This window comes from Dromiciops gliroides, chromosome 1 (assembly GCF_019393635.1).
Source record: "Dromiciops gliroides isolate mDroGli1 chromosome 1, mDroGli1.pri, whole genome shotgun sequence".
NCBI classification, from domain to species: domain Eukaryota; kingdom Metazoa; phylum Chordata; class Mammalia; order Microbiotheria; family Microbiotheriidae; genus Dromiciops; species Dromiciops gliroides.
This window is the reverse complement of record NC_057861.1, coordinates 607520517-607539384: the sequence shown is the minus strand read 5'-3', so window position 1 is coordinate 607539384 and position 18868 is coordinate 607520517. Positions and strand designations below refer to the sequence as shown.

The following is an 18868-nucleotide window of genomic DNA, read 5'->3' as shown; positions in this document are numbered from 1 at the left end:
CATCTACCTATAGTTGCTGTATCTGGGCAGATCTAGAGGTGAGAGGATTAAAGATTATGTATCTATTAAGTACTGAAAGCAAGGGGAATAGTGCAGTAGCCTATAGTAATTCTGAACTGTCTCTCTGACATGGCCAGAAGTTGCTATATGTGTTCTACATTATTAGAAAAATCCCTCTTCATGTTCCAAGTTATCATGGAAAATGAAATGTCCCTTGCAAAAACAGAACAGAATTTTTCAAGGTGAATACAAAGGAAACAAAAGTATGAACAATGATATGATTCCTAAGAGGCTGAATGGTAAAAGGCTGAAACAACGGGGAGAAAAAGAAGACCATCAATAAACACTTTAAATAATAGGTAGGAAGTTCTTTCTTTATCAAGATGCACTGTACCTTCTCAGGCGGAAGCATCTTATGCTACAAGGGAAGGATAACAGATTATGAGAGCCATAAGGTGAGAAGTTACCCAATAAGGCTCAGAGGAAGAAAAGTAGGGACTATTAGTGAGTGACTCCATGCTGAAGGGTACTAAGGCAGGCATTTGTTGTCTCAACAATAATAAAAAGGTCTTCTTTCTTCCTCAAGTATGTATCCAGAATGTGACAAAGAGCCTCCTAAACCTTTTGAAACATGAAAGCTAATACTCAGGTTGCTGGGGATTATGATGGCCTGGGTAAGAAACTGTGCCCTTCAGGATCACAGGTGGTGTTTTTCTCACTGTTACTGAGTGAAAAGCCGAGGCTTTTGAAGAGAAACGCAGATTTTGAAAGGGAAAAGGTAATTAAGAAGATGGTGGATGAGGACAGGGTTTCTATTTCTGAACCATGGCTTGAAACACAGCTCTTGGCAAGAGATGGAGTGAACTGAACAAGGCTGGTTAAAATATACTTGTCTTGCAAATATGATTAAGAGGGCTTTAGAGTGTACAGTGTATGGGGAACAGGAGGCAGACCAGATTGTCTGTGGAATAGGGTGTATGTGTGTGCGAGTGTGTGTGTGTGGCACACACTAATCAGCCTAAGAAGATAGGCTGTAGCCAAACAGTGAAGGATTTTAAATGCCAAAACAAGTTTATTATTTACCCTAAAGGCAATAGGGAGTCGTGGTAATGTCTTGAACAAGAATGGAAAAATATGGTCAGACCTATATTTCAGGAATATCTATTTGACAATTCTGTGGAATGTGGATTAAAGAAGGAAGAAAGTGGTTGCAGGGAGACCAACATGTGACCCACTGCAATAGCTCAGGCTGAGAAGTGGTAAGAACCCAAAGAAGGAAGGAATCAATATAAGAGAAATAGACAAATAGGAGAAATGCTTAGAGGGTATAACTGATAAAGTCGGGCAGGCCTGTAGAGGATTGGGGAAAGGGGGGAGGGAGGGTGGTCAGTCACAGTGAAGATTTGAGAATGACAGGGTTATGAACCTTGGTAATATAGAGAATGCTGATGCTACTGACAGAAACAGCAAATTTAGGAGAAGAGGGTAGTTTAGGGAGAAAAATAACAGGTTTAATTTCAGGTATGTTGAGTTTGTGATGCCTATGATATGTAGACAGAGATGACCAGCAGGTAGTTTGAAATATTGGAAATGAGCAATTGTTGTATGTAGATACAATGATTATTTGTACAGCGATGATCATGGGATACATGGGAACCAACTGGAGAACCAAGAGAGTACTGAAGTACACTTGCTTTAGACCACTTGGCCAGAAGATTGAAACAGATGAGGAGTTTGGATAACAAATCACAAACTTAGCAAGAACATGATATATTAGTAAATGTGTGATTTTAATTGCCTAGGCATGTTTTGGAATTCTCCCTACTAAAAGCACATAGGCAAATTCTTGATTTTCTTTGGTACAAATCAGTATTTTTTTCAAAAGGTAGAGGAAATGAAGAAGGAAATCCTGCTCTAGACCTGATTCTAACAAGAAGGAATTAAGTTGCTGAAACAGAAACAATGGGAACCTTGGAAAGAAGTAACCACTCTTCACCTCAGAACTTATGATAGAAAAAAGGAAGGGTATAGTTGATTCCTTTATCTCCTGTTGTCCCTAAGGACAAAGTAGAGAAAGAACTAAAGACCAATACCAATACCACTAGTGAAAGAATATTGATATAATTAAAAAAAAACAAATAAAATTGGCAAAGAGACTATAGCAAAGTGTACAAAATATTCATTATGGCCAAGTTGGATTTAAACCAGGAAAGCATTTGGTAAAACAATTAGCACGACAAATCATATTGAGAACAAAACAACGCCAAAACAACCACATGACTCTATCAAAAGATACAGAAAATTCCTAAGATAAAAACACACCAAAAGCATAGAGATGAAAGTGACTATACTTAATGTGCTCAAAAGCACTGATCAAAAACCAAGAGCTAGATTATTTGCAATGAGGCAACACTGGAAACTTTCTCAATAAAATTAGAAATGAAACATGGAAGGGAGGGAGGGACTAAGCATTTATATAATGCCTACTATGTTCAAGGCACTGTGCTAAGTAAGCACTTTACAAATGTTATCTCATTTGGCCATCACAGAAACTCTGGGAGATAGGTGCTGCTATTATCCCTGTTTTATAATTGAGGAAAATCAGGGCAGTAAGGTTAAGTGACTTGCTCAGTCTTATGGCTTTTAATTGTCTAAGGATGGGTTGGAACTCAACTTCTTGACTCTAGGGCCAGAGCTCTGCCCAAGGTCATCATTATTATTTGATATAATACTAGAAATAGTAGTTTATAACAGTAAGTCAAGAAACAGAAATTAAAGGAAGAGTTTTGTCAAAGATGACATGATGATTTTGCTAAGAAACCTTAGACAATTAAAAAAAAAAGATAAAAAATAACTTCAGCAAAGTAGAAGCATATAAAATAAGGCCATGGGGGGCGGGGGCAGCTAGGTGGCACAGTGGATAAAGCACTGACCCTGGATTCAGGAGGACCTGAGTTCATATCTGGCCTAAGACACTTGACACTTACTAGCTGTGTGACCCTGAGCAAGTCACTTGACTCTCACTGCCCCACAATCAATCAAGAAATAAAATAAAATAAGGCCATAATCAACACCTCTATATTTTAATAAAAATAGCCCAGAATAATGGATAGAAAGAGAAATACCATTTCATTTCAAGTAGCAACAAAATGCTCCTGGGACTCTGCTCTAATTTATAAGATTTAGCTTTATCTTCTCCAGTTCTAAGCCTACCATACCATTTCCTGGCCATTTTCAAGCCATGGCACTATGAACATGCATCCTTTGTTGCACACACTTTCCTCTACCCCTTTCCCCTTATATATACTGTCTACCCCTACTAGTGTGTAAGTACCTTGAGGGCAGGAATGGTCTTGTTTGCTTCTATTTATATCCATAGCTCTTCTAGCACAGTGTCTGATACAGAATAGCTGCTTAATAAATGCCTTTTTTCTTTCTTTCTTTCATTCATTCATTCATTCATTCATTCACTCATTGCACATCAGTTAACTTCTAATACAGATACAATTAAGGAAAAATACCTAGATAAGTAACTGAATTTTATAAGGTTATGTATGGGCCATGCTAATAACTATAGCAATACTAGTAAGTACTATCCTTTTAAAAAAGCCATAGTAGTGAGTACTCTTAGGAAACAAATTTATGAAATGAGGAGACAATAGTAATAATTTATATGGAAAAGTCAATGTCACGAATCTTAGGGGAAAGCTTTTCAAAAGAAAAAAAAGAAGGAAGATATGGCATGACCATATTTCAAAATATAAAATGGTAATTACCAAAACCATCTGGTACCAGATTAAAAATAGAAAGACATATCAATGGACATACACAAGATTTAGAAATAAACATTATCAGCAATCTAACACTTGATAAACCCAAGAACACAACCTATTGAGGAATATTCTCGTTATTCAACAAAAATATCTGGGAAAATTAGGTTTAGGACACTGCCTTTTACTATAATGAATTCTACTGAGGCAGCTAGGTGGATAAAGGACTGGCCCTAGATTCAGGAAGACCTGAGTTCAAATCTGGCCTCAGACACTTGACACTTACTAGCTCTGTGAACCTGGGCAAGTCACATGACCCTTATTGCCCCACACAAAAAAATTTAAACATATAATGAATTCTATCATAATGAATTCCAAATGGATAAACTACCTAGATATACAATTAAATATTCACTCCAAATATAAAGTCATTTAGTCTAGGGGAAAAAAAGCTACAGAATGGAAGATTCTAACTTTCAAAAATGTGAAAAGAGGAAGCAATCTTATCCATTTGTATTACAGATATTATGGTTTTTTGTTTGTTGTCTTGTTTCTTTGTTTGTTTTGTGGGGCAATGAAGGTTAAGTGACTTGCTCAGGGTCACATAGCTAGTAAGTGTTAAGTGTCTGAGGCCAGATTTGAACTCAGGTCTTCCTGAATCCAGGGCCAATGTTTTATCCACTGTGCCACCTAGCTGCCCCTATTATAGATATTATGAGAGAGAAAGTAAACGATTTTGACAAAATAGCAAAAAAACTTCTGCACAAATAAAAGCAATGCAGCTAGTATAAGATACTGTGAAAAAATTTCCATTAACTATACCTGAAAAAAATAAATACTCAAAATCTACAGGATAGCAACCTAAATCTCTAAGACTTAAAAAAAAAATTCCCCCATAGATAAGTCATAAAAAGATATGAATGGGCAGCTAGGTGGCACAGTGGATAGAGCACCAGCCCTGGATTCAGGAGTACCTGAGTTCAAATCTGGCCTCAGACACTTGATACTTACTTGCTGCGTGACCCTGGGCAAGTCACTTAACCCCAATTGCCTCACCAAAAAAATAAATAAATAAATAAAAATTAAATTAAATTTAAAAAAGATATGAACATGTGAGGACCAAAATTTGATATATGAAGCGTTATTTGGGTGACTCGCCAGAATATTCGGGTCCCGGAAATATGAGGGACCTGTTATGTTCCCCCTCTCCTCTGAACTGCCCTTTTAGATATTTTCTCCCAGGCCAATAAGAAAGGAGCCTCTAAGCTTTAGTTCACAAAAGGATCAGATTTTATTACTTGGGAATTAATTAAACAACAAAGGTGAAACTAATAAAAATCAAAGACAAGGAAATAGGAAAATAGAAATACAGATAAATACTCTTTAAATTTAACCTATTCAATCCTCAGACTGTTTCCAATTAAGGTAGTTCAAAGGAAGGTTTTCCGTAATTAACTCACCAACACCTGGACAGTCTACAGTTGCTCATACCACCAAGGAAAACAGCCACCTGAGACAGAGCGAACTCGCACCACCACCAGGGGAGAAGATCGAGAGACCGCACTCTGGAAGAAGCCTAGAGTTCCTGAAGAACCCTCCACCTCCCTTCAGGAAGTGTTCAATCTTTCCTCCCCCCAAAAGGGGTGGTCCTTCAAAAACTGCTTATGGAGAGTTCTCCTTCTGACCTCAATAGCATATGTAACCTCAGGGTGGGCCAGGTGTGGCCCCTCCCAAATGAGTCAGCTAAAAACTACAATATTAATCTTTACCACAAATAATTTTACCACAAACAAATAGATTTTAAAAACAAAAAACTATCATCTAAATACAGTTCAAAATTGCTCGTCATCAGAAAACAACTCAGGTATTAACTATCCCTGTCAAAATGGCCAAGATGGAAAAATTCATTGTTGGAAGGGCTGAAGGAAAACAGCAATATTGTTGGTAAAACTATAAACTAGTCAACCATTTTAGAAAATGACTTGCACTTTTAAAATCACTCATACTTTTTCATCCTTAGATTCCACCATTTGGTTTAAATTTAAGGAAGCTAAAGATTTGTCTACACAAAAATATTTTTTAACAATTTGCAAAAGAAAAAGTTGGAAACAAACTATATACCCAATGGGTAAGGAATGACTCAACTTTGCTACAATGAATGACACATATGAAGAATTCAAAGACAGGAGGTGGGGGGGGGAGTGGTGCAAAAAAAGGTAGAAACAAAACAATAACTGACTCACCAATCTCTAGATTTGAAAATTTCTACTGATAAGGAATCTACTATTTCCTAAGGCAGGACATCCTATTTTTGGATAAGCTTGATAGTTTATCCTCCACCTTGGGAAGTAGTAGATTCTTCCTCATTAAGACTTCAAGAAAAGATCAGTTACTGGAGAGTCTACTGAAGTAGGATTCTTATGGGCTGATCAAAAAGGCCTCTGAAGTTGCTTCCAACTTGATTCTGTAATTCTGTGTAATCAGCATGTGAGCTAAATCCTAATAAATGGGATAAGAATTCAATGGTGGTGATAAGGGAAAGAGTGTTTCAAGTGTACAGAGATCATGAGACATGAAATGTGCCATGTTTGGAAGAAAATGTAACTAAGTCTATTTGAAGTCACATTACAGAATAAGGGAACAATTAGACTGTGCAGAGGTTTAAATATCAAGAGGAGAAGTTCAGACCTCATTTAGTGGCCAATATGATGAGATTATTGATAGTTTTTGAACAGTGAAATGTCATGATCGGGTAAATTACATTAAAAAGATAAATCTGGTAGTTTACATGAAGGATGAAGGTGAGTAGACAAGTTGGAAGATCATAAAAAAAAAAAGTCTCACTTTACACCCTGAGTCCATCCCCTCTCTGTCAGGAGGTGGTTAGCATGCTTCATCACTGGTCCTCTGAAATCAAGGGTGGTTATTGCATTGATCAGAATGCTTAGACTGTTAAAAGTTATTTTCTTTGATAGTGTCATATAAATTGTTTTCCTAATTCTATTCATTTCATTCTTCATCAGTCCATACAAGTCTTCCCATGTTTCTCTGAAGTCATCTATTTCCTCATTTCTTACAGCATAATAGTTTCCCATTACATTAATATTATAGTTTGTTCAGCTATTCCCTAATTGTTGGGCATCCTTTTAGTTTCCAGTATTTTTGCTACCACAGAAAGAGCTACTATAAATACTTTTCTGTATAGAAAGTCCTTTCCTCCTTATTTTATCTCTTTGGGATATAGGTCTAGTAGTCTTATAATGGTTCACAGGGCATACTCTGTTTAGCAACTTTTGCTAAACAAATTGCTTTCCATAATGGTTAGACCTAATCACAACTCCATCAACAATGTATTTATTAATGCACTGCAATAGTCTTTTGAGAGGTTACATGGGCCTGGATCAGAGAAATGGCAGAAGTAATGGAAAGAAGATGGATGAGAGATACAACTGACTGAGAATCAGAATATATGCTAACTGCCATGGAAACATATGCTTTCCTTAGTTTAATGTCAAATACATACCAGCATTTTGTAAGAAAATCCAATGTACCTTTTAAAATAACTGAAAAATTAAAGGAAATCTATTAGAGATATGTTATTTCTTGGCAAATTGAATTCAATAACTGATAATAAATGGGCATTCTGGCTTGAATCCTTATTGTTACTTTTTATCTGAATAATTTATGTGTAATAAAAACTACACTGATGGCCTGACAATTACAAAATAAATGCAGCACAAATACCAGAGAGCCTAAGGCCTTGTCCTGAAGGTACCCTTAAGTTTCCTCAGTAACATAACATTTTCACAAGATGTTCCAACATAAGCACATTATAGCTACCCAAAATGTAACACACCTCTAACAATACAGTAAATGGTAAGTAATTAGTCTTCCCCTCAGCGTGGAGGTCTAGGCTATATAAAACATAAGCTTTGATTTGTCAAAGATCATACTGAGTTTTTCCTACAGCAACAGGTTATAGGAACCAGGTGTCACGTTCTATCAACAGGAGCAAACAAAATTCAGGAAGAAATGAACAACCATCAGATCATTTACACAAAATTAAGTGAGTTTAAATTCATTTGGTAAGAAAATCTGTTAAGAGGTAGAGAGGAATGATCTGTGCTTTATCACTGAAAAGCATTTGTGTGCCTTCATTTCTCTCTCTTGTCCTCCCTAAAGCATGGTGGGCACCACCAGATTTGAGTAGTTGTATAAAAGTTTCAATATTTCTTTGGACAGTTCATCTTCAAACAGTTCAAACTTTAAAGGGTAGTGGAATTGATTGTGTTTGAATTTGAACCCTGATTCTTTGTGAGTCAGATGTTCCAGATTAAAAGAAGCCTGTGAGGCACAAATGGAAGAAGGATTTTTTAATGCACATCTCTGGATAACTTCCACTTAATCTTCCAGGTGTCACATGCTTTAAACTGTATAGGAGACCTATGATCATAATACTGCAACTATTTTAAATGGATTCGCAGTGCAATGAGAGACTGCCAGGAGAAGTAAGCACTCCTCTGTCCCAAGGGAAACCCACATGAATGTTAATACATTAGTCACAGGGGGCCTCAAAGGAAGCTTGGAAACTGCCTGCTGTGCTGGAAGGCCTAATCAAATGAGCACTAAGCCAGAACAATGTAACTGATTGGTGTTGTCTAAATGATGGGACAAGAATTCAACGATCAATTGGGGGGGCATAAAGGGGACAGAGGAAGGAAAAATGAAGCAGGAGAGCTAGAAAACCTGACACTAGTTACTTAGCACTGGAAATAATACCGAGAGCATTCAGAAATGGTATTACTGATTTGATGCAGAGCATAAGTACTTACTTGTTTAATTAATTAGATCTAACAGGAAGAACACCAGAGGAAAAATGAGAAAGCTGTATACTAGCAGATAAAACGCATTTCCTGATCTGTCTAAAGGAAATTAAGCAAAACCAAGGATAAAGCATTTTGTAGTTTTGAATTTTAGATAAAAATAATATCAAAGAACAGAAAAAGGAAAAGTGTGAATACTTTACTAAAAGTTGGAAACTTAAGGTGTTTAGCATATTCTCAACCAGTTATGTGCATATATACACATAAGTGAGTAGATGTGTAGATAATGGACACAGGCAAAAGTAATGAAAGGTATAAAGGAAAGAAAAGGCTGTGAAACACAACACGATCTGAAGGCCAGGTGGGTAGGAACAGAGAAGTTTTCAAAATGGCAGCCAGATAAGAGAAGGGAAGCACTTGGGGACACACAGAAAAAGAAAATCAAAAGAAAAGGGTTATTAAGAGACATTTGGACAAGAATGTGGCAAACTACCAAGAGATAGAATAATTTACTGCACTGCTTCTAGAATGTGGGCAGTGCCAAAACCAACTAATTGGTGACAATGCAGCCTCAGAGAAATGACACTCCCTGTAGCTTTCAGGGTCAGGTGGCAGTGGGCCAGGGTCACTTGTATTGCTGGAAACTGGATTAGATTCTGAAAAGAGTAAACTCTACCAGGCTTCTTAGATTTAAATACAGAAATGGAATAAAACTGGTTAGAAGCAAGGGGCCTTTCATTTATTAGGTACATAGCAGAAGGTGAAGTAACTAACAGAGAGCAGATCCTCCTCCAATGGGAATTCTGGCAACAGCAGTGAACTAGAAAACAAGAATGTATTCCTAAGAAGCAGTTTATTTTTTTCCCCCTAATAAAGACAGCTACTATTAATGAGTGAATTGTGTCCCTGTGTTCAAAGGAAAAACAGGTGTTTACTAAAGTCATCAGTGTACTGGAAACACATGAACTTCAGTCACAGAAGTCACCTATCAGTAATGAAGAACTTACTATAGATGGTGGAGGATACAGTCACAACCAACAACAGAGACAGGCAATGGGCTTGACTATTGATTTGGTGATGGATACTAACTCAATATAATCAATAGCAGGGCTCACTAAAGTAGTCAGTAAAGCTCTGGAGGTATGGGCAAAGTGTTAATGAGGCTGATTGTTTAGCTTGTAAGGGTTAGTTTACTAGCCACTACATTTGGATGCTAATGATCATAGTTTCAGATGTAAGTATATAAAGTATAAATGATACTAGAAAAAAATGGGGAAACAGCAACTGTACTAGGACTAAGAATGCAGGTCTGTCCAGGAAATGATACAATTTAGAGGACGTTGAGGTATCTGAAGGAAGGAAAACAGAAAGGAAGTCAAGAAAGAAGGATGAAAGAAAAGAGAAAAAACACCACTAATTGATTATTAGCTGAAAATCCCACCTTTCCATCTGTGTTTTTATTTAGAATAGTCTATGTACACATTAAGGTCATTAGAAGGGAACAGCCAGGGTTTTTGCAAATGATATTTCTGAGCAGACCATATCTTTACCATCATACAACTGTCAGAAAGATGGATGGTAAACAAGATCACAATGTGCTTAATGGCTGTCAATAACAATAACGAAAAGCATGCAATTAAAAACAAAACAAAACAAAAAAAATTCCAACCCCAAATCTTAAAGGGTCTCATCCAAAAAGGTGGCTCTCATGCATATGGCAGAAATACAGGATCCAACAGTCATAAGTTTTGTTCAACAAACTCCGTCACTATCAAAGAAATCACAAACCAAGGAGACGTAAGATCATCAAAAATGTCTGCCATTGTCACAGATGTGATCCAGTGCAGAGTCTAAGCAGAAAATTGATTATCTATAGATAGTGAGGTCCTCTAGATGCTCTTGTGCATTCAGTCCTTAGTATTTTTGTGTTTTGTGGATCCCTTTGGCAGCCTGGTGAAGACTATGGACCCTTGTTCAGAATGTTTTAAAATTCACAACTGATGGCAGTGCTAAATTTTAGTTAGACAGTGAAAATGAAGACATAATTTCTTTCTCATCCAATTTCACAGAACTCCCATTATCTGTTCAGAGTCCACAGACCCCAGGAGGTTAAGAATCTCTACTGCAGAATATCCCAAAAGATATTCATAATCACTCAAAGTTTGGCCTACTTATCTAAAAAAGCAAAACCAAGTGGATAAAGAAGGCCTATCCCAACTGTGATATGTGGTTGAGTAGAAAACCTAGAGAACTTGCCCATCTTCAGAATGACAGACACTGAAAATGGACCATGAGATGAGTTTGAAATTGAACAGGGCAAAAAGAGTGGGGTAGACAGCCTTTGGGAAACAGCCAAGCTCTTTAAATGACCTAAACTTTTCCATAAAACAAAAGGAAAATCTTTTTTAACATCAACATTGTTCTAATGGCCTTATATGGCTGGCTGTTAGACATGGAATATAACAGGATAATAACAGCACCTACCTCCCAGGATTATTTTAAGGATAAAATGAGATACTATTTGTAAAGTGTTCTGTAAACCTTTAAGTGCTGCGTAAGTATGTGCTGTTAATATTATTATTATTTAGTTGGTACTTAAAACATTGAGATAGACTAACTACCACAGTATGTTTTATCAGTGTCATCTTACTGTACAGAAAAATCCTCATTTAACAATAAGTGCGGAGACAACAATCCTAGAAGACAAGAGACCTATGTTTTAAACCATAGTTCTTTCACTAACTGTGTGACTTTGGACAGAATCTTTGAGTTCGAAGGCACCTTAGGTAGCTTCTAATCCAACCCTCTCCTTTTGCCAGTGATGAAAATAAAACTGAGATACATGCAGTGACATGGTCAAAATCACAGTGAGTGACAAAGTGAAGACAAAGGACCAAGGTTTCCTTATTTCTAGTTCAGCTACTCTCACTTAACCTATGTGAGGATCAGTTTCTTCATCTGGAAAATGTGGTTACTTCACAGCTCTTGAATTCTCTGGTTCTAGTACTTTGGTTTCCAGAACTCAGAAATGGCCCTTTTTGCTTCTTGTACAGAATGAGGAATTAAGGTTGACTCTAACACTGAGAGACAAGGGTCAGGCCAGGTCCAGTTACTGTCTCAGAAAAGGGCTACAGAAAATGAACTGAGAGAAATGCAAAGGTTAGTGACTGACCTAATTTCAGTCATAAGTATTAAATTAAATTCATAGGCCAGGGGGAAAAAATTGGTGACTCACTACAGAATCTTTCACAGCCAGACATTAAAGTCTCCCAGTAAAAATACCCATGTTTTCAGTCAGCTAAAGGATTAACTACCAACTAAGTTTTAAAATAGCCTCTGAGAATTTTACGATTCCCATTCCATGCCAAACAAGGGCCTTTACCTTCTTGAGTTTGATACAATAACAAGGAATGAGGTATTTTCCCTGGCATGTAATAAATAAGAAAGGCAACATGGTGCAACAGAATGAGTTGGTCTTAGAGTGAGGATAATCAAGGTTCTGGGTTCAAATGCTGTCTCGGACCCACTCTGGCCAAAGGACTGTGCAAATCACATACCTTCTCACTGAATGAAGAAATTAAGCATTAATTAAGCTCTTTGTGTAAAGCACCAGGGAAATAAGATTTTCCATCTCTAGTTCTCATCTTTTCTAGACCATCCCTGCTCTCAAGGAGCTCACCTTCCAACAGGGGAGGCCAACACACATGGAAGGTTTTAGTTCTAAGTCAGATGGAAAAGTCCTCTGGTCCTTAGGGTGCTACAAAGCAGATGGTAAAGAATCTTATTTAATGTCACTTCTACTCATAAAACCGTATCAGTTTCTGAAAGGGCCAGGGACATTGATAAAAACTTTCTTCTTGGGGTCTTAAAAAAGATGGTGGCTGCAGGATCTTGAGGAGCACTTGCCAGGTTGTCCTCCACAGGATGATGCCTGAGGGCACTGGCTTGGAAGCATCACTATTCTCAAGGCTCTTGGGTTCAGAGGGAAGATGGTGGCCAAGTAGGAGGTAACATTCTAATACATGCTGCCTCCTCCTGCTTCTCTCTGAAGAATGCCTTGCTGTTTCAGCTAGGCTAGTTTGCTTGCTCTTTATGTGGCAATTTGTTACAAGTTGCCACCAAACAATTCTCTGACACAATCAGTTGCAAAATAGTTGCTGATTTACATTGGTAGAAGTTCTCTTAGGGATAACTCCCCAAATCAATGAAATCATGGGTCATGAATATCCCCATACCCCTCCCTCTGCACAAAAGGCAGAGATAGGGCTAGGACCAGGCATTTTACTAGTGTGAGAAATTCCCAAGTAAACTCCTGATAGTAATGTAAATTAGCATCTCCACTGAAAGTTAATAGTATTCCAGAGTCCTAGGAGAATGTGAACCAGAGTCACACAGCCAGTATTTATCAGAGGTAGAACCTGAACCCAGATCTCTATCCACTACACTATATCAACTCTGAATCAAAACCAAAAAATCCCCTGCCAAACCAACCCCCAAATAACATAAGGAGCTCCTGAATGCTATTGTTGTCTTTCAGCCTGACTTTCCAATCAGGAAGTTAATTTCAAGAGAAATGCTGGGAATACTTAGCCCCTTCTACTAACAGGAACCCAACCAATTTAATTTTCTTCTCAAAAAAAAAAAAGGCTACAGAAGATGTATTTAATATAAAACTTTGAAGAACAGAGGAAAAAACATGAGGCTATTGTTATTATTTTAACTTGTCACCAAAACAAAACAGATCCTTAGTTCTGCAATGTGTCCAATTAGCAGAAGGCAAAAATCATATGGATTGCCAAGATAATGGACTCTACTTTGATGTTCTTCATTTTCTACAGAAAACCATTAGTATTAATCTTTTTACTTTTTTCCAAAATGTGTTCATATTTACTGGTTCATCCCAGTCTTAAGAAACAGGCTGATTATGGTAATATTTCAGCCTCATTTGGAAGTTTCCCACTGGCTAACATTTCTGTATTGTTAAGAAGTTTAATATTTTTCAATTGTAAAATCTGAGAGAAGGTTAAATGGAAGGAATATTTTAGCTTAATTTCATCACACACAGTAATTCTGTTGTCATTTAAAAAAATACAGAGGCAGGCAAAGAAGCTAAATTAATCATCAAACAAGGAAAATATCCTGAAAAAAGGAAATATACTGAAAATATCATCTAGCTATAAAAATGTATAACTTTTCCCAGGGCTCAAAGGTGAGTAAATCATTCACACTATTCAGCCAAAGCCTATGTTTGAGAAATAAGTACACATCCTCCTTTGATGAACCCATCTATTCCCGTCTTAAATTATCACTCTTATGCAGATGACTTCCAAGTCTATGCATCTAGCCTTGATCTCTCATTTCCAACTGCTTGGTAGAGGTCACCACCTGGATGTTCTGCAGGTATCTCACCTTCACCATGTCCACAAATAAGCTTATTTCTCCTGATTATCCCAACTCCTTCTGATTTTCCTATTCTTCCTGATAGTGCCATCAGGGTTGAATCTTGTGTTCTTCACTCTCCCTCATTCCTATATCCAATCAATTCACAAGTTTTATTCATTCTAACAGTATGAAATGAATGAAGAAACATTTATTGAGTTTTTATTATATGTGCTAAGCACTAGGATAAAAACAGAAGAAAGTGAGACATCACCTGCTCTCAAGGAAGGCATATCCAGTAGGGAGAGACTATACATAAAAGAGTTCAGCTGCAGGGAAAGACCTAAGTCCTTTAGAGAGACCTTGGGCAAGACCCAAGGGTCCTTAGGGAATGTCAGCAAATCAGGTTCTGAAGGCAGGGAAGAATGCAAGGCCCAAAGGATATTAGGATGCAGTGGCAGGGGTCCTCCACCTCCACACAAGGATTAGAGTTGGTGACTCCCAACTCACCCAAGCCATATGAACAGCCATTTCTGGGTGCCCTGTGTCCTCTGGAAGGTAAAGAAGAAGGGACAGCTTCAAGGTAGGTCGTTCTGGCACTTGGTAGCCAAGCTGTCCCTTCCACTTCACTTGCTTTAAGCATGCTTTGTCCCAGGTAAACTTCCCCAACCAACCCAAACCATGTTCCCTGACTCTGGTGCCTACACACTGTTCATTTGCAGAGAGCACTTGCCATGCCTTGATGATAATTCTTTCATAAAAAGAAAAAATCTAATATAATTTTTCTCTTCTTTCCAGGTGCACCTCTTGGTGTCATCTTCTTCATGAAGGCTTCCTCTATTCCCCCCCAGCTAAAAGTGTTATCTTCTTTGCCTTAATCATGTTCCATTGAGAATAATAATATTGTTTACATGCCACATCATCTTTATTTGACAACAAACTCCTTGTGGGTAGAGATAGTAGCATTTTTCATTTTTTTAACCCCCTGCAAGTAGCATGGTGCCTTGCAAACAGATACATAATAATTAACAGATATAATGGTTAGCATTTATGTAACACTTTAAGGCTTGCAAAAGGCTTTATACCTCTTACCTTATTAATAATAATAACAACAATGATTGTTGACATTTATATATTGCTTATTCTGTGTCAGATACCATGCTAAGCACATTCCAACTATTATCTCACAACAACCATTTGGGGTAGGTGCTATTTTTATTCCCATTGTATGGACAGAGTCAGACAGAGATTGAGTAACTTGTCCCAGGTCATACAACCACTAAGCATCTGAGCCCAGATTTGAATTCAAGTTTTTTTGACTTTGGGTCCATCACTCAAGCCATTGTGTCACTAGCAGAATATTTGATGAACTGAGTCAGACTACTAGTGTTCTACTGCCCATAGGGGCAAATGATTTGAATTATTTCCAGTGGTGGAAATGGGAACTTTCTGTTTATCCAGGTACCTATCACACCCTGTGGAATTGGTAGCATATATGTTGCAAGTGCAGGCTGGGGTGAGTTTTCCTTTCCTACTTTTATCTGTCATTTGGCAATCCATTTGTATAATCTAAATTTGTCCAGACACATTGGGAGGGGAGGGAGTGGTGGAAACAGGTTTTGAGGAGCAGGAGAGCAAATCACAATTATCCAACAGCTCAAATGCAGCAGCTCTTAGAGCAAGGCCAGGACCTACCCTACATCCCAAAGAAATTATCTACAGATTTCCAGTTTGCCAGAGGGCAGAAAAACTAGCTCAATTAAAGCCCATATAGAATCACTGTTAACTCCTCACCACTAAGACATAGATTTGCAGAAGATAATGGACAGAAAAAAAAATCCAACAGCAACACAAAAAACCCAGAATGCTACAGTCAGCAAAAATGGCATCATCCTAATTTTCAAATCCACCAAAGAAAGTAAGTTGGGAAGTCAAGCATAGTAAGTGAAAGAAAAGCCAGCAAAATCAGTTAACAAAAGACAAGTGGCAAAGAAGCACCTCTTCAATGAAATGTCTTTATTGCTAGAATCCTAGCACTGTTCTCTCTTTCTTTTATGAAACATATTTTGCTAAGAGGCAATCTTATCTCAAATGAAGTTAAATGTTTTCCCCTATAACTCCCAGCCCAAAAAGGTACTTTTAAGATGTACAAGATGTACTTAGCAGGGCATGGTCATGTCTGTATCTGCACCAAGTCTGATACCAACATGGTAGGCCCCCGGATTGTGTAAGGTTGTGCAAACTGGACCAGGTTGGCAATGGAACAGGTCAAAGCTCCCATCCAAGCTAAGTGGCAGTGGGACTGGAAATAGGGGTGGCTACAGCATTTTTAGCCTGAATGAAATGGGGAGACTCACCCTTCCCCCCAAAAAACAATTAAACCTAAAACAGTGGGGTAGCAGATTCCTGCATTACACATAGAGAATTTTAAGAAAAGAGAGCAGCTGTAAGCTGGAGACTCAAACCAAGCTATTATCCGTTTGTACCACTGATGTCAATAGTACCAATTTAGATAGGCAGTTGTTTATAAATGCATGCATTTGATCTAATTTCTAGACTCTTCCAAACACTAATATGCCAAAGTAAAATATAACAAACATTTATTAAACACACTACATATGCAAATCTCTGTGCTAAGTACTAGGGAAAATGCAAAGCTTAAATATAACAATTCTCTCCTTATTCTTGGTGAGTTTATGGTCTAATAAGTTGATCATTCATTACCCTCTCCAGGTACACTTACGTTTGTCAGCCTCCTCAGAAATGAACACAATACTCCCCAAAAATGAAAAGCAAAAAGGAAGATTTAAAAAGCCTCACATGAACTGATGACAAAGTGAAATTGGTGGGACCAGGAAAACAACATTATATACATTGGCTACAACAACGTACATGGAAAGAACAACAAAACCATCTAAACAGTGTCACAAAACTACAATGGCCAAGTGTGGATCCAAACAAGAGATAAAGAAAGTTACCTCCACCTGCTTCTGGGGAGAGGGAGGACCAGAGGTGTGGAATACAGCATATACAACATTTAAAAATATGTTGTTTAGTTTTCCTGACCTTTCACTTGTTATTCTTTATTATTAGAGATGGGTGCCCTGAGAAGGGACAGGGGGGTGACAATAAAAAGAAATGTAAGTTTATATATGTGTGTGTATGTATATATGTATATGTATATATATATATATATATATACACACACACACATATATATATATATATATATATATATAAAACAAAAGATAGAAATAATTTATTTTTAAAAAAAAACAAAAGGGATATAATACTAATTCCACATATGGATCTTAAATGAATCTGGCATGAATCCAAATGGTAGTCCCAATAAAGAAGTTAATTAAGGGAAAGGGACAGCAGTCTAATCATCCAAAGGCCAAAGGATGCACATGCTTGGATTGTCTAAACCACAAAGCCAGAGACTTTTCCCAGCAAATCTAAGTAAAGACTTGCTCTCTAGTAAAACTAGCTTCCTGCCTCTCTGGGAAGTTAATCCCCATAGCTGAGTTAGCCTTGAATATTAACCTACATATCATAAGTCTTGAAATTCAGAGGCAATATGGTACAGCAAAAATACCAGAAGTCCAAAAATTTGAGTTAGAGTAGCAGTTCTAATTTGCTGTGTGCTCAGCTCGGCACCTCCATGCACTCAATTTTAAAGATGACTAGATGGATTGCTAAGGCCCTTCCTGAACTTCAAATTCTGGGGAGCACTGGGGAGACCAGAAAAGAACTGCTGGCAGAAGGTGGTATTTGGGCTGAGTCTTGGAGAAAGAAAAAATGCTGGACAGGTAAGGAGGGAAAGCATTTTACCCATGTGACACGGCCAAGGTAAAGGTATGGTCAAGGAAGAGCAAGTAGTCCAATGTTACTGGATCTCAAAGTATGTGGAAAGCAGTAAGGAGTCAAGTTATGAAAAACTTTAAAAGCCAAAGGGAGGACTTTATATTTCATGCTGAAGGCCCCTCGACCAAACCATTTGCTTCACCGAGCCTCAACTTCAACTTCTTCATGCACAACCAGAGAGCAGTGTGGTGTGGTGAGTAGAACCATGGTCTCATAGTCAGAAAGACCAGGGTAGAAGTTCTACCTCTGACACAGACTGGTTGCATGATGACATCAGGCAAGTCACTTAACTTTTCAGCATCTCTATACAACTCTCTAGGTAACCCCTTGCACTGGCAGAGAGAGTTGACTATACTAATGAAATAACAGGCCTGGTTCAAAACAAAACAAAATAAAACCAAACCAAACCAAACCAAAACCATAAGGGATGAACCAGATGATGCCTAAGGTCCTTCCAGTACTAAAATCACACTAGGGATGGAACAAGCTAGAGCAAGCTCTCAGCTCCAGAGTTAATCCACACCTTGTTTTATTTTCATGCCAACAGGAACTGCCTACATCTATTTACAATCTTCCCATTATTGTTTATTTAGTTCTTTTCACTCAATTCTCTTCCTTAAACTAAACTCTCACCTTCAAATTCTTAACACTTCTTTCTACCCAGTATAAACAATAACATCATTTCAAGGAATCAAGTTTCACTGTAATAGACATTAATAGACATGAAAAGTAAACTAATGGGAATTTGATTTCTAAGACAGGTGATGGGTAAGAGATTCGATTTTTCCCTTATACTTTTGGGTGGTCCATTTGAAAAATGGTTCCATTTGCAACCACACTCTTTATGAATGGGTATGTTTTAAAACCATAATGCAATATGACTAATCAACTGAAACATACAAAAAGGGTGGAGGCCAGGAATATTTAGCAGTAATATTTATCATACTGTTTCTAAGTTGTATGTCACCTAAACATTTAAAAGTCCTAAAACCTATTAAGAGGGTTTTCATAAAATCTAGACAAAACTAC

At 37.6% G+C, this 18868-nt stretch overlaps 1 protein-coding gene across 8 annotated transcripts in view; it reads right to left on the bottom strand.

The window, feature by feature from the left end:
- Positions 1 to 18868, bottom strand: part of TLE1 (TLE family member 1, transcriptional corepressor) — a 124365-nt gene that overhangs the window by 16330 nt on the left and 89167 nt on the right. The window lies entirely within an intron of this gene.